Source organism: Heterodontus francisci, chromosome 35 (assembly GCF_036365525.1).
Source record: "Heterodontus francisci isolate sHetFra1 chromosome 35, sHetFra1.hap1, whole genome shotgun sequence".
Lineage (NCBI taxonomy): Eukaryota > Metazoa > Chordata > Chondrichthyes > Heterodontiformes > Heterodontidae > Heterodontus > Heterodontus francisci.
In genome coordinates this window covers 43,143,552-43,153,224 of record NC_090405.1, presented here as the reverse complement: position 1 = coordinate 43,153,224, position 9,673 = coordinate 43,143,552, and the positions used below count along the sequence as shown (strand labels likewise).

The following is a 9,673-nucleotide window of genomic DNA, read 5'->3' as shown; positions in this document are numbered from 1 at the left end:
ACCATGTGGTGCGCAGTGAAGACAGTATACTAGAAGTACAAGTATGTCCCTGCTTCACCTGGAAGCCTTGGATGCTGAGGAGAGAGGAGGTAAAAGGGTAGGTATTACACATCCTGTGATTGCCTGGGAAGGTGCCGTTGGAAGGGAATGAGGTATCACGGACAGAACGGTCCCTTCAGAATGCTGATAAGGGAGTGGAGGTAAAGATGTGTCTAGTGGTGGCATCGCATAGGAGATGCTGGATATGGCGAGGAATTCCCTCCCTAAACATCTCTGCCTTTCTTTCCTCCTTTAAGATGCACCTTAAAAAGAACTTCCTACCAAGCTTTTGATCCTAAAAACTCCTTACGAGGCGCAGTGTCAAATCTTTGTTTGACAATGCCTGTGAAGCGCTTTGAGGTGTTTCACTATGCGGAAGGTGTGATATATATGAGAGCTGTTGGTGTTGGTACTTGGCTGGGTGTTGGCGGAAAGTTAAATAATATTATTTAAATGATAAAGTTTGCTTTGTGATTTTTTTTCTTTAATTTATCTGTTGGTTGTGACCCCACTCCAACGCCCCCCCTCCCCCCCGGCAAAACATGGGGCACTTTTTGGTGGGCTTAATGTTAAAGAGAGTCATAGAATCATAGAGTCCTACAGCATAGAAACAGGCCCTTTGGCCCACTCTGTCCATGCCGACCATAATGCCTATCTATACTAATCCCACCTGCCTGCATTAATTCCATATCCCTCTGTGCCTTGCTCATTCAAGTACCTGTCCAGATGCCTCTTAAATGTCGCTACTGTTCCTGCCTCCACACCTCCTCTGGCAGCTCATTCCAGATACCCACTATACTTTGTGTGAAAAATTTACCTCTTTGATCCCCTTTAAACCTCCTCCCTCTCACCTTAAATCTATGCCCTATAGCTTTAGTCACCCCTACCATGAGAAACAGACTCTGGCTAACTACCCTATCTATGCCTCTCATAATTTTATATACCTCTATCATGTCCCCTCTCAGCCTCCTTCGCTCCAGGGAAAACAAACCCAGCCTATCCAATCTCTCTTTATAACTCAAGCCCTCCAAACCAGGCAACATCCTTGTGAATCTTGTCTGCATCCTCTCCAGCTTAATCACATCTTTCCTGTAGTGCGGCGACCAGAACTGCACACAGTACTCCAAATGCGGCCGAACCAAAGATATGTACAACAGTAACATGACGTCCCAACTCTTGTACTCAATGCCTCGGCTGATGAAGGCAAGCATGCCATACGCCTTCCTCACCACCCTGTCTACCTCTGTTGCCACTTTCAGGGAACTATTTACTTGCACCCCAAGGTCTCTCTGCTCAACAACACTCCACAGGGCCCTGCCATTCACTGTATATGTCCTGCCCTGGTTTAACTTCCCAAAACGCATCACTTCGCACTTGTCAGTATTAAATTCCATTTGCCAATCCCTTGCCCACTTTCCCAGTTTATCTATATCCTGTTGTAACCTTAGACAACCTTCTTCACTGTCCACTATACCACCAATTTTGGTGTCATCTGCAAACTTACTAATCATGCCCCCTACATTCACATCCAAGTTATTACTATATATGACAAACAACAGAGGGCCCAGCACTGATCCCTGTGGCACACCACTGGTCACTGGCCTCCAATCTGAAAAACAACCCTCCACTACCACCCTCTGCCTCCTGCCACCAAGCCAATTTTGTATCCAATTGGCTAGCTCACCCTGGATCCCATGTGTTTGAACCTTCCGGACCAGCCTACCATGCGGGACCTTGTCAAAGGACTTGCTAAAGTCCATGTAGACAACGTCCACCACCCTGCTCTCGTCAATCCTCTTGGTCACCTCCTCAAAAAACTCAATCAAATTCGTGAGACCTGATTTCCCACACACAAAGCCATGCTGACTATCCCTAATCAGACTATGCCTTTCCAAATGCATATAAATCCTGTCTCTCAGAATCCATTCCAATAACTTTCCAACCACTGATGTAAGGCTCACCGGCCTGTAGTTCCCTGGCTTATCCCTGCGGCTCTTCGTAAATAAAGGCACAACATTAGATATCCTCCAGTCTTCCGGTATCTCATCCGTGGCTAACAATGATACAAAAATACAGGGCCCCAGCAATCTTGTCCCTTGCTTCTCATAGCATCCTAGGATACACCTGGTCAGGCCCTGGGGATTTATCCACCTTAATGCACTTCAAAACCTCCAACACCTCCTCCTTTGTAATGTTGATATGCTCCAGGATATCGGTGTTCCCTCCCTTGAACTCACTAGCTTCCATGACCTTCTCCACGGTAAATACAGACGAGAAGTATTCATTTAAGACCTCGCCGATTTCCCCTGGCTCCACACATAGATTGCCACACTGATCCTTAAGTGGACCTACTCTCTCCCTAGCTACCCTTTTACTCTTAATATACTTATAGAATCTTTTAGGATTCTCCTGCATCTTATCTGCCAGGGAAATCCGATGGCCCCTTTTCGCCCTCCTGATTTCCTTCTTAAGTGTAGTCCTACATCTCCTATACTCCTTGCGGGACTCGCTTGATCCCAGCTGCCCATTGCTGACATGTGCCTCCTTCTTTGTCCTGACCAGACCCTCAATATCCCTCATCAACCAAGGTTCCCTAAACTTGCCAGCCTTGCCCTTCAATCTAACAGGAATGGGCCGGCCCTGAACTCTTCCTATCTCACTTTTAAAAGTCTCCCACTTGCCAGACGTCCCTTTACCTGTAAACAACCTCTTCCATTCAATTTTTGAGAGTTCCTGTCTGATGCCATCGAAATTAGCCTTCCCCCAATTTAGGACTTCAACTTGAGGACCAGTCCTATCCTTTTCCATAACTATCTTGAAGCTAATAAAGTTATGGTCACTGGTCCCAAAGTGCTCCCCCACTGACACATCAACCACCTGCCCAGCCTCATTTCCTAAGAGGAGGTCGAGTGTAGCCCCTTCTCTAGTAGGGCCATCCACATACTGCTTCAGAAAACTATCCTGGACACACTTAACAAATTCTTCCCCATCTGATTCCTTAGCACTAAGGCAATCCCAGTCAATATTAGGGAAGTTAAAATCACCTACTATTACAACCCTATAATTCCTACACCTATCTGTGATTTCCCTACATATATGCTCCTCCACTTCCCTCTGACTATTGGGGGGCCTATAGTATAATCCCATCAAAGTGATCACCCCTTTCTTATTTCTAAGTTCTACCCATATGGCCTCGCTGGACGTTCCCCCCGGGGATATCCTCTCTAAGTACTGCCATGATGTCCTCCCTAATCAATAGTGCAACTCCCCCTCCTCTCTTACCTCCACCTCTGTCACGCCGGAAGCATCAGTATCCCGGAACATTGAGCTGCCAGTCCTGCCCATCCCTCAACCACGTTTCCGTAATAGCTATAATATCACAATCCCATGTACCGATCCATGCTCTGAGTTCATCTGCCTTACCTATAAGGTTTCTTGCATTAAAGTAAATGCAGTTTAGTCTACCAGACCTTCCACGCTCCCTATCCTGCCCCTGCCTGGGCTGCCTACTGGACCTGCTTGCTTTAACCTCTACATTTGCCTCAACTATCTCATCGGAGAGACTACTATTTTGGGTCCCACCCCCCACCCCCAGACTAGTTTAAACCCTCCCGAGTAGTACTAGCAAGCCTCCCCGCAAGGATATTGGTCCCCTTCCAGGTCACCTCTGCACCAGAAGAGATCCTAATGATCCAAGTAGTTGAAGCCCTCCTGCCTACACCAGCTCTTCAGCCACGCGTTCATTTGCCTTATCCTCCTATTCCTACACTCACTAGCACGTGGCACAGGGAGTAATCCTGAGATTACAACCCTAGAGGTCCTGCTTTTTAACCTTCTGTCTAACTCCCTATATTCACTTTGTAGGACCTCATCTCTCTTCCTGCCTATGTCGTTAGTACCAATATGGGCCACGACCTCTGGCTGCTCACTCTCCCCTTTCAGAATGTCCTGCAGCTGCGCCCTACCGTCCTACACTCACTAGCACGTGGCACAGGGAGTAATCCTGAGATTACAACCCTAGAGGTCCTGCTTTTTAACCTTCTGTCTAACTCCCTATATTCACTTTGTAGGACCTCATCTCTCTTCCTGCCTATGTCGTTAGTACCAATATGGGCCACGACCTCTGGCTGCTCACTCTCCCCTTTCAGAATGTCCTGCAGCTGCGCCGAGACATCCTTGACCCTAGCACCAGGGAGGCAACATACCATCCTGGAGCCTCATTTGCGGCCACAGAAACACCTTTCTGCATCCCTTACGACAGAATCCCTTATCACTATAGCTCTTCCATCCCTTTTCCTCCTCTGCTGTGCAGCAGAGCCCTCTGTGGTGCCACGAACTTGGCTGTTGCTGCTTTCCCCTGGGAGGTCATCCCCCCCAACATTATCCAAAGCGGTATATTTGTTTGAGAGGGGGTTGGCCACAGGGGACTCCTGCACTACCTGCCTGCGCCTACTACTCCGTCTGGTGGTCACCCATCCCTTTCTGCCTGTGCAGCCATTACCTGCGGTGTGACCACCTCACTAAACGTGCTATCCACGACGTCCTCAGCATCGCGGATGCTCCACAGTGAATCCACCCGCAGCTCCAGCTCCATAATGCGGGTAGCCAGTAGCTGCAGATGGATACACTTCCTGCTCACTGGAAGCATCCCTGATTTCCCACATAGTGCAGGAGGAGCATATCACGGGGCTGAGCTAAAAACAAGAAATGCTGGAACCACTCAGCAGGTCTGGCAGCATCTGTGGAAAGAGAAGCAGAGTTAACGTTTCGGGTCAGTGACCCTTCATCGGAACTGACAAATATTAGAAAAGTCACAGGTTATAAGCAAGTGAGGTGGGGGTGGGGGTGGGGCAAGAGGTAACAAAGGAGGTCTAGATTGGACCAGGCCGCATAGCTGACCAAAAGGTCACGGAGCAAAGGCAAACAATATGTTAATGGTGTGTTGAAAGACAAAGCATTAGTACAAATTAGGTGTGCTCCCCTGTCATGACTTACCCTTAGATTAATTAGTTACTCCCTTAATTAAAAAATACTAATTACACTAGGGATATAAAGTTGGTTGCAGTTATGGACAACTCAGAGTCTCCTCAGTTGGAATTTCTGGAGATGAGGATTTGCACAGGAGCAAGTTTGGGTTGGGGTCTCTGAGGGGCCGGGGCGTTGCCGTAGCGACCCGCTGAGTCTTTTGGGCCTCCTTATCTCGAGAGACAATGGATACGCGCCTGGAGGTGGTCAGTGGTTTGTGAAGCAGCGCCTGGAGTGGCTATAAAGGCCAATTCTGGAGTGACAGGCTCTTCCACAGGTGCTGCAGAGAAATTTGTTTGTTGGGGCTGTTACACAGTTGGCTCTCCCCTTGCGTCTCTGTCTTTTTTCCTGCCAACTACTAAGTCTCTTCGACTCGCCACAATTTAGCCCTGTCTTTATGGCTGCCCGCCAGCTCTGGCGAATGCTGGCAACTGACTCCCACGACTTGTGATCAATGTCACACGATTTCATGTCGCGTTTGCAGACGTCTTTATAACGGAGACATGGACGGCCGGTGGGTCTGATACCAGTGGCGAGCTCGCTGTACAATGTGTCTTTGGGGATCCTGCCATCTTCCATGCGGCTCACATGGCCAAGCCATCTCAAGCGCCGCTGACTCAGTAGTGTGTATAAGCTGGGGGTGTTGGCCGCTTCAAGGACTTCTGTGTTGGAGATATAGTCCTGCCACCTGATGCCAAGTATTCTCCGAAGGCAGCAAAGATGGAATGAATTGAGACGTCGCTCTTGGCTGGCATACGTTGTCCAGGCCCCCTGAGTGACTGGTGCTGATGCTGGGGGCGGAGTCTGGAGGGGGCGGGGCGTTGCCGCAGCGACCCGCTGAGTGACTGGTGCTGATACGAGGGGGTGGAGTCTGGAGGGGGCGGAGCGTTGTCATGACGACCCGCTTGAGTGACTGCCGCTGATCTCGGGGAAGAGAAGTGAGTGGGCCGGACCGGTTCTCGCGAGACTTGACAGGCCGGGAGAGAGTTGGGAACTGGCGGCCGTTGCAAGGAAACGGGAAGAAGGTGAAGGGGCGGCTTTTGAACAGCAGCTGCCCTTAATATAACCTCCTTAGCGTGTTGGAGGGAGGGGGTTGGAATGAAATAAACAGTGTGTTGAGGCTTCATTTCCAGCCGAAGCACCGAGGAAGACGAGCAGCAGTAGCTGGACGGTAAGGACAGGCCTGGCCCGAACCGGCCTTCCAGCAGGGGATCTGGGTTGGCGCAGAGGGAGGGAGGGAGAGCGGGCGGGGAAATGCACCATGTAATAATGCATGGCAGCTGCATTGCAAGGTGAGGGCAGTCTTGCATTAATCAAAGTGCAAATGATATTAGCACAAAAACTGGAAGTCAAAATTTCTGCATCTTCATAAAATGCCCTGTCTGGATTTTACTAAAGCAGATAACAGTCGGGGTTGGGTTGTGGAGGTGTTGTATGCTTCCAGATCATTACAGATTGATGCACTTCACCTTGTGCATTGCATAATATTTGCATATGATTGTCCAGGTGCAACGTTGCATGCTTAATTTGCAGCGCTTAAGTCTCGTAGATGCTTGGAGTTGGCTTTTTTATTTATATATAATGTATAATTATATAACACGTGATTACATGCTTATCGTGGTGAAGCTTTTGCTTTTACGTTGCATGATGTCACCTCAAGCAGTTGATTGGTTTGCACTGCAGCTCTGTGATTCATTCCTGCTGTTCCCTATCTGTCATACTCCAGCTATCTTAAAATATGTATTTGAGGTTTTTCGAGCACAGTGCTGGAAATGCTCAGCTGGTCAGGCAACATCTGTGGAGAGAGAACCAATTCATTTCCTATTTGACTCTGCTTTCTCTCCCCAGAGGTTGCCTGACCTGTTCAGTGTTTCCAGCATCTGTAGTTATTGTCCTTTTTGTTTAATTTCCTTGAGGGTTTGGCAGATTGTGTTTACAAATGGAATTTTAGAATTTCAAAAATATTTTTTATTGCTACTTAAGTTTCCACTAGATTAAAAGGAGAGCTGGTATGTGCTTGTAAAAAGAGTGCTAAATGTTATTAGATTTATCAGATGATTAGGAATTTTGGAATAGTGATGCTGAGATTGGGAGGACTAATGTGTAACATTAAGTACTGTTAATGCAACTGCTGTCTTAGACAATGATAGTTGATGCTGAGTACATGCCAGGCATCCGAAGAGAAAAATGAGAGGGGTTGTTTGCTGTTATTGTGTAACTCTGGTTCAGTCAATGAGTGACCTTACAGTATTGGAAGTCTGTAGGAAGGGTAGAACTCGGTACTTTCTAAATGCTGAAAAGCTAGAAAGAGTGGAGTTTTTATTTTATTTTATTTAGAGATAGAGCACTGAAACAGGCCCTTCGGCCCACCGAGTCTGTGCCGACCAACGACCACCCATTTATACTAACCCTACAGCAATCCCATATTCCCTACCACCTACCTACACTAGGGGCAATTTACAACGGCCAATTTACCTATCAACCTGCAAGTCTTTGGCTGTGGGAGGAAACCGGAGCACCCAGCGAAAACCCACGCGGTCACAGGGAGAACTTGCAAACTCCACACAGGCAGTACCCAGAATTGAACCCGGGTCCCTGGAGCTGTGAAGCTGCGGTGCTAACCACTGCGCCGCCCCACAGTGCAGGTACAGAGATAGTTAAAATGTCATAAACAGATACAGAAAATAATCAAGAGGGCTAATGGAATGCTGGCCTTGTATGTAGAGGAACTATATAAAGCTCTGATTAGACCACCTTTGGGAGCACTGTGAGCAGCTCTGGACACCACACCTTAGGAAGGATATATTGGCCTTGTAGTGAGTGCAGTATAGATTTGCTAGAATGATGCCTGGTCTCCGAGTTAAGCTACATGGACCTTTTCAATCGACGCTTTCAAGAGATTAAAGGGAACAGATAGGGTAGATAGAGAGAAACTGTTTCTGTGAGTTGGGGAGTAGGGCGTATAGTCTAAAAATTAGAGGTAGACCTTTCAGGAGTGGAATTGGGAAACACTTCTTCACACAAAGGGTGGTTAAGTTCTAAACTCCCTTCTGCATATGGCAATTGATGGTAGATTAGTCATTAATTTTAAAACTGAGGTTGATAGATTTTTTTTTTGTTAGAGAAAAGTATTAAGTGATTTGGAGGCAAAGACAGGTCACAGATCAGACATTAAAATAAAAGCAAAATATTGTGGGATATTTCCAGCATTTCTTGTTTTTATTTCAGACCAGATGCTGCCAGACCTGCTGAATATTTCCAGCATTTCTTGTTTTTATTGCAGATCAGACATGTTCTAATGGTGGCTAAATGGCCTACTCCTGTTCCTGCGTTCCTAGGTCACCCAGTTTGCTGCTTGTTGGTGAGATGCAAGACAGAAACATTGCTCATGATATTCACCTAAGGATATTAAAACTAACCCACATGTCCAAAATGACCTAATTTCCTTTGGAGTCCAATCAGAAATGAGAATCTCTATTTAGCAGTTAATCAGTGGTCATAGACTTCATACCTGAATGCAAGATCAGATAGTATGTGTGACTCTAGAAGAAGAAAAATAAATCATATCTTTTCTGCAATTTATACTTATTTATCAATACTAGGATATCCGTAATCTATGGATGGCTGAAATGGCAATTATAATGCAGCCTCGTGATCGAGCAGGGTGTGGGACTGACTGAATAGCTCCTTGGAGAGCTGGCATGGACTCGATGGGCAGAATGGCCTTCTCCTGTACTGTAAATGGCTGAGACTCTATGATTCTATTTTGTGAATCTAGCACTTGTTACTTGTAATGGCTGCCCTGTTTTTAATATTGGATAGCCTGTGGAGTTGCTCACACTAAGTCAGAGGATATACTGTTTTGTGACAGTTTAGGTTTTCGCAACACTGATAAGGGAGAGTGTTGCACGTAGCAAGGCATAAATTTGGTTTGATTGGTATTATGAACTAAAGTGCTTTTTGTCACAGAACTGTCGCCAGCAGGTAACAGCAAGGAGTGGCTCCACTCACTGCAGTCATTTTAGTACATTGCAAGCAAACACTTTTTTCCTCAAAATAAACCAATTGTAAAATTAATATTTTTGCTAACTCCACAAATGATCTCTTATTGTGTGTTTGTGGATTGGCCTCCAGTGGTGGAGGGTAATCTTGGTACTATCTCTAATTAGTATTGTGGAAATTGCAGCTAATCAGTTTGAAAGCCATTGATTGTGCACACAGAACAGTGAATTAAACCCTTGAACCATACTGAGCATAATTGCAGCTATGTTGGGCTAAAACTTGAAACTTTTTTTGTATTTTAAAAATTGCAGTAGTGAAAAAGTTAGAAGCTGACACACAAGGCAGGAGGGTCATAGTCATGGAGAGATACAGCACTGAAACAGGACCTTTGGCCCACCGAGTCTGTGTGGACCGAGTCCATGCGGACCATCAACCACCCATTTATACTAATCCTACATTAATCCCATGTCCCCTACCACATCCCTACAATTCTCCTACTATCTACCTACACAAGGGGCAATTTACAATGGCCAATTTACCTATCAACCTGCAAATTTTTGGCTGTGGGAGGAAACCAGAGCACCCAGCAGAAACCCACGCGGTCACA

The 9,673-nt window shown here is 46.6% G+C and overlaps 1 protein-coding gene across 2 annotated transcripts in view; it reads left to right on the top strand.

Moving 5' to 3' along the window:
- The first annotated feature begins 6,037 nt into the window (after positions 1-6,037).
- The window catches only part of scamp5a (secretory carrier membrane protein 5a), a 61,849-nt gene continuing 58,213 nt past the window's right edge, over positions 6,038-9,673 (top strand). For both annotated transcript variants that reach the window (XM_068015434.1, XM_068015435.1), the window contains exon 1: positions 6,038-6,235. The gene's annotated coding sequence lies outside the window, so the exon portion shown is untranslated. The remainder of the gene's footprint in view (positions 6,236-9,673) is intronic.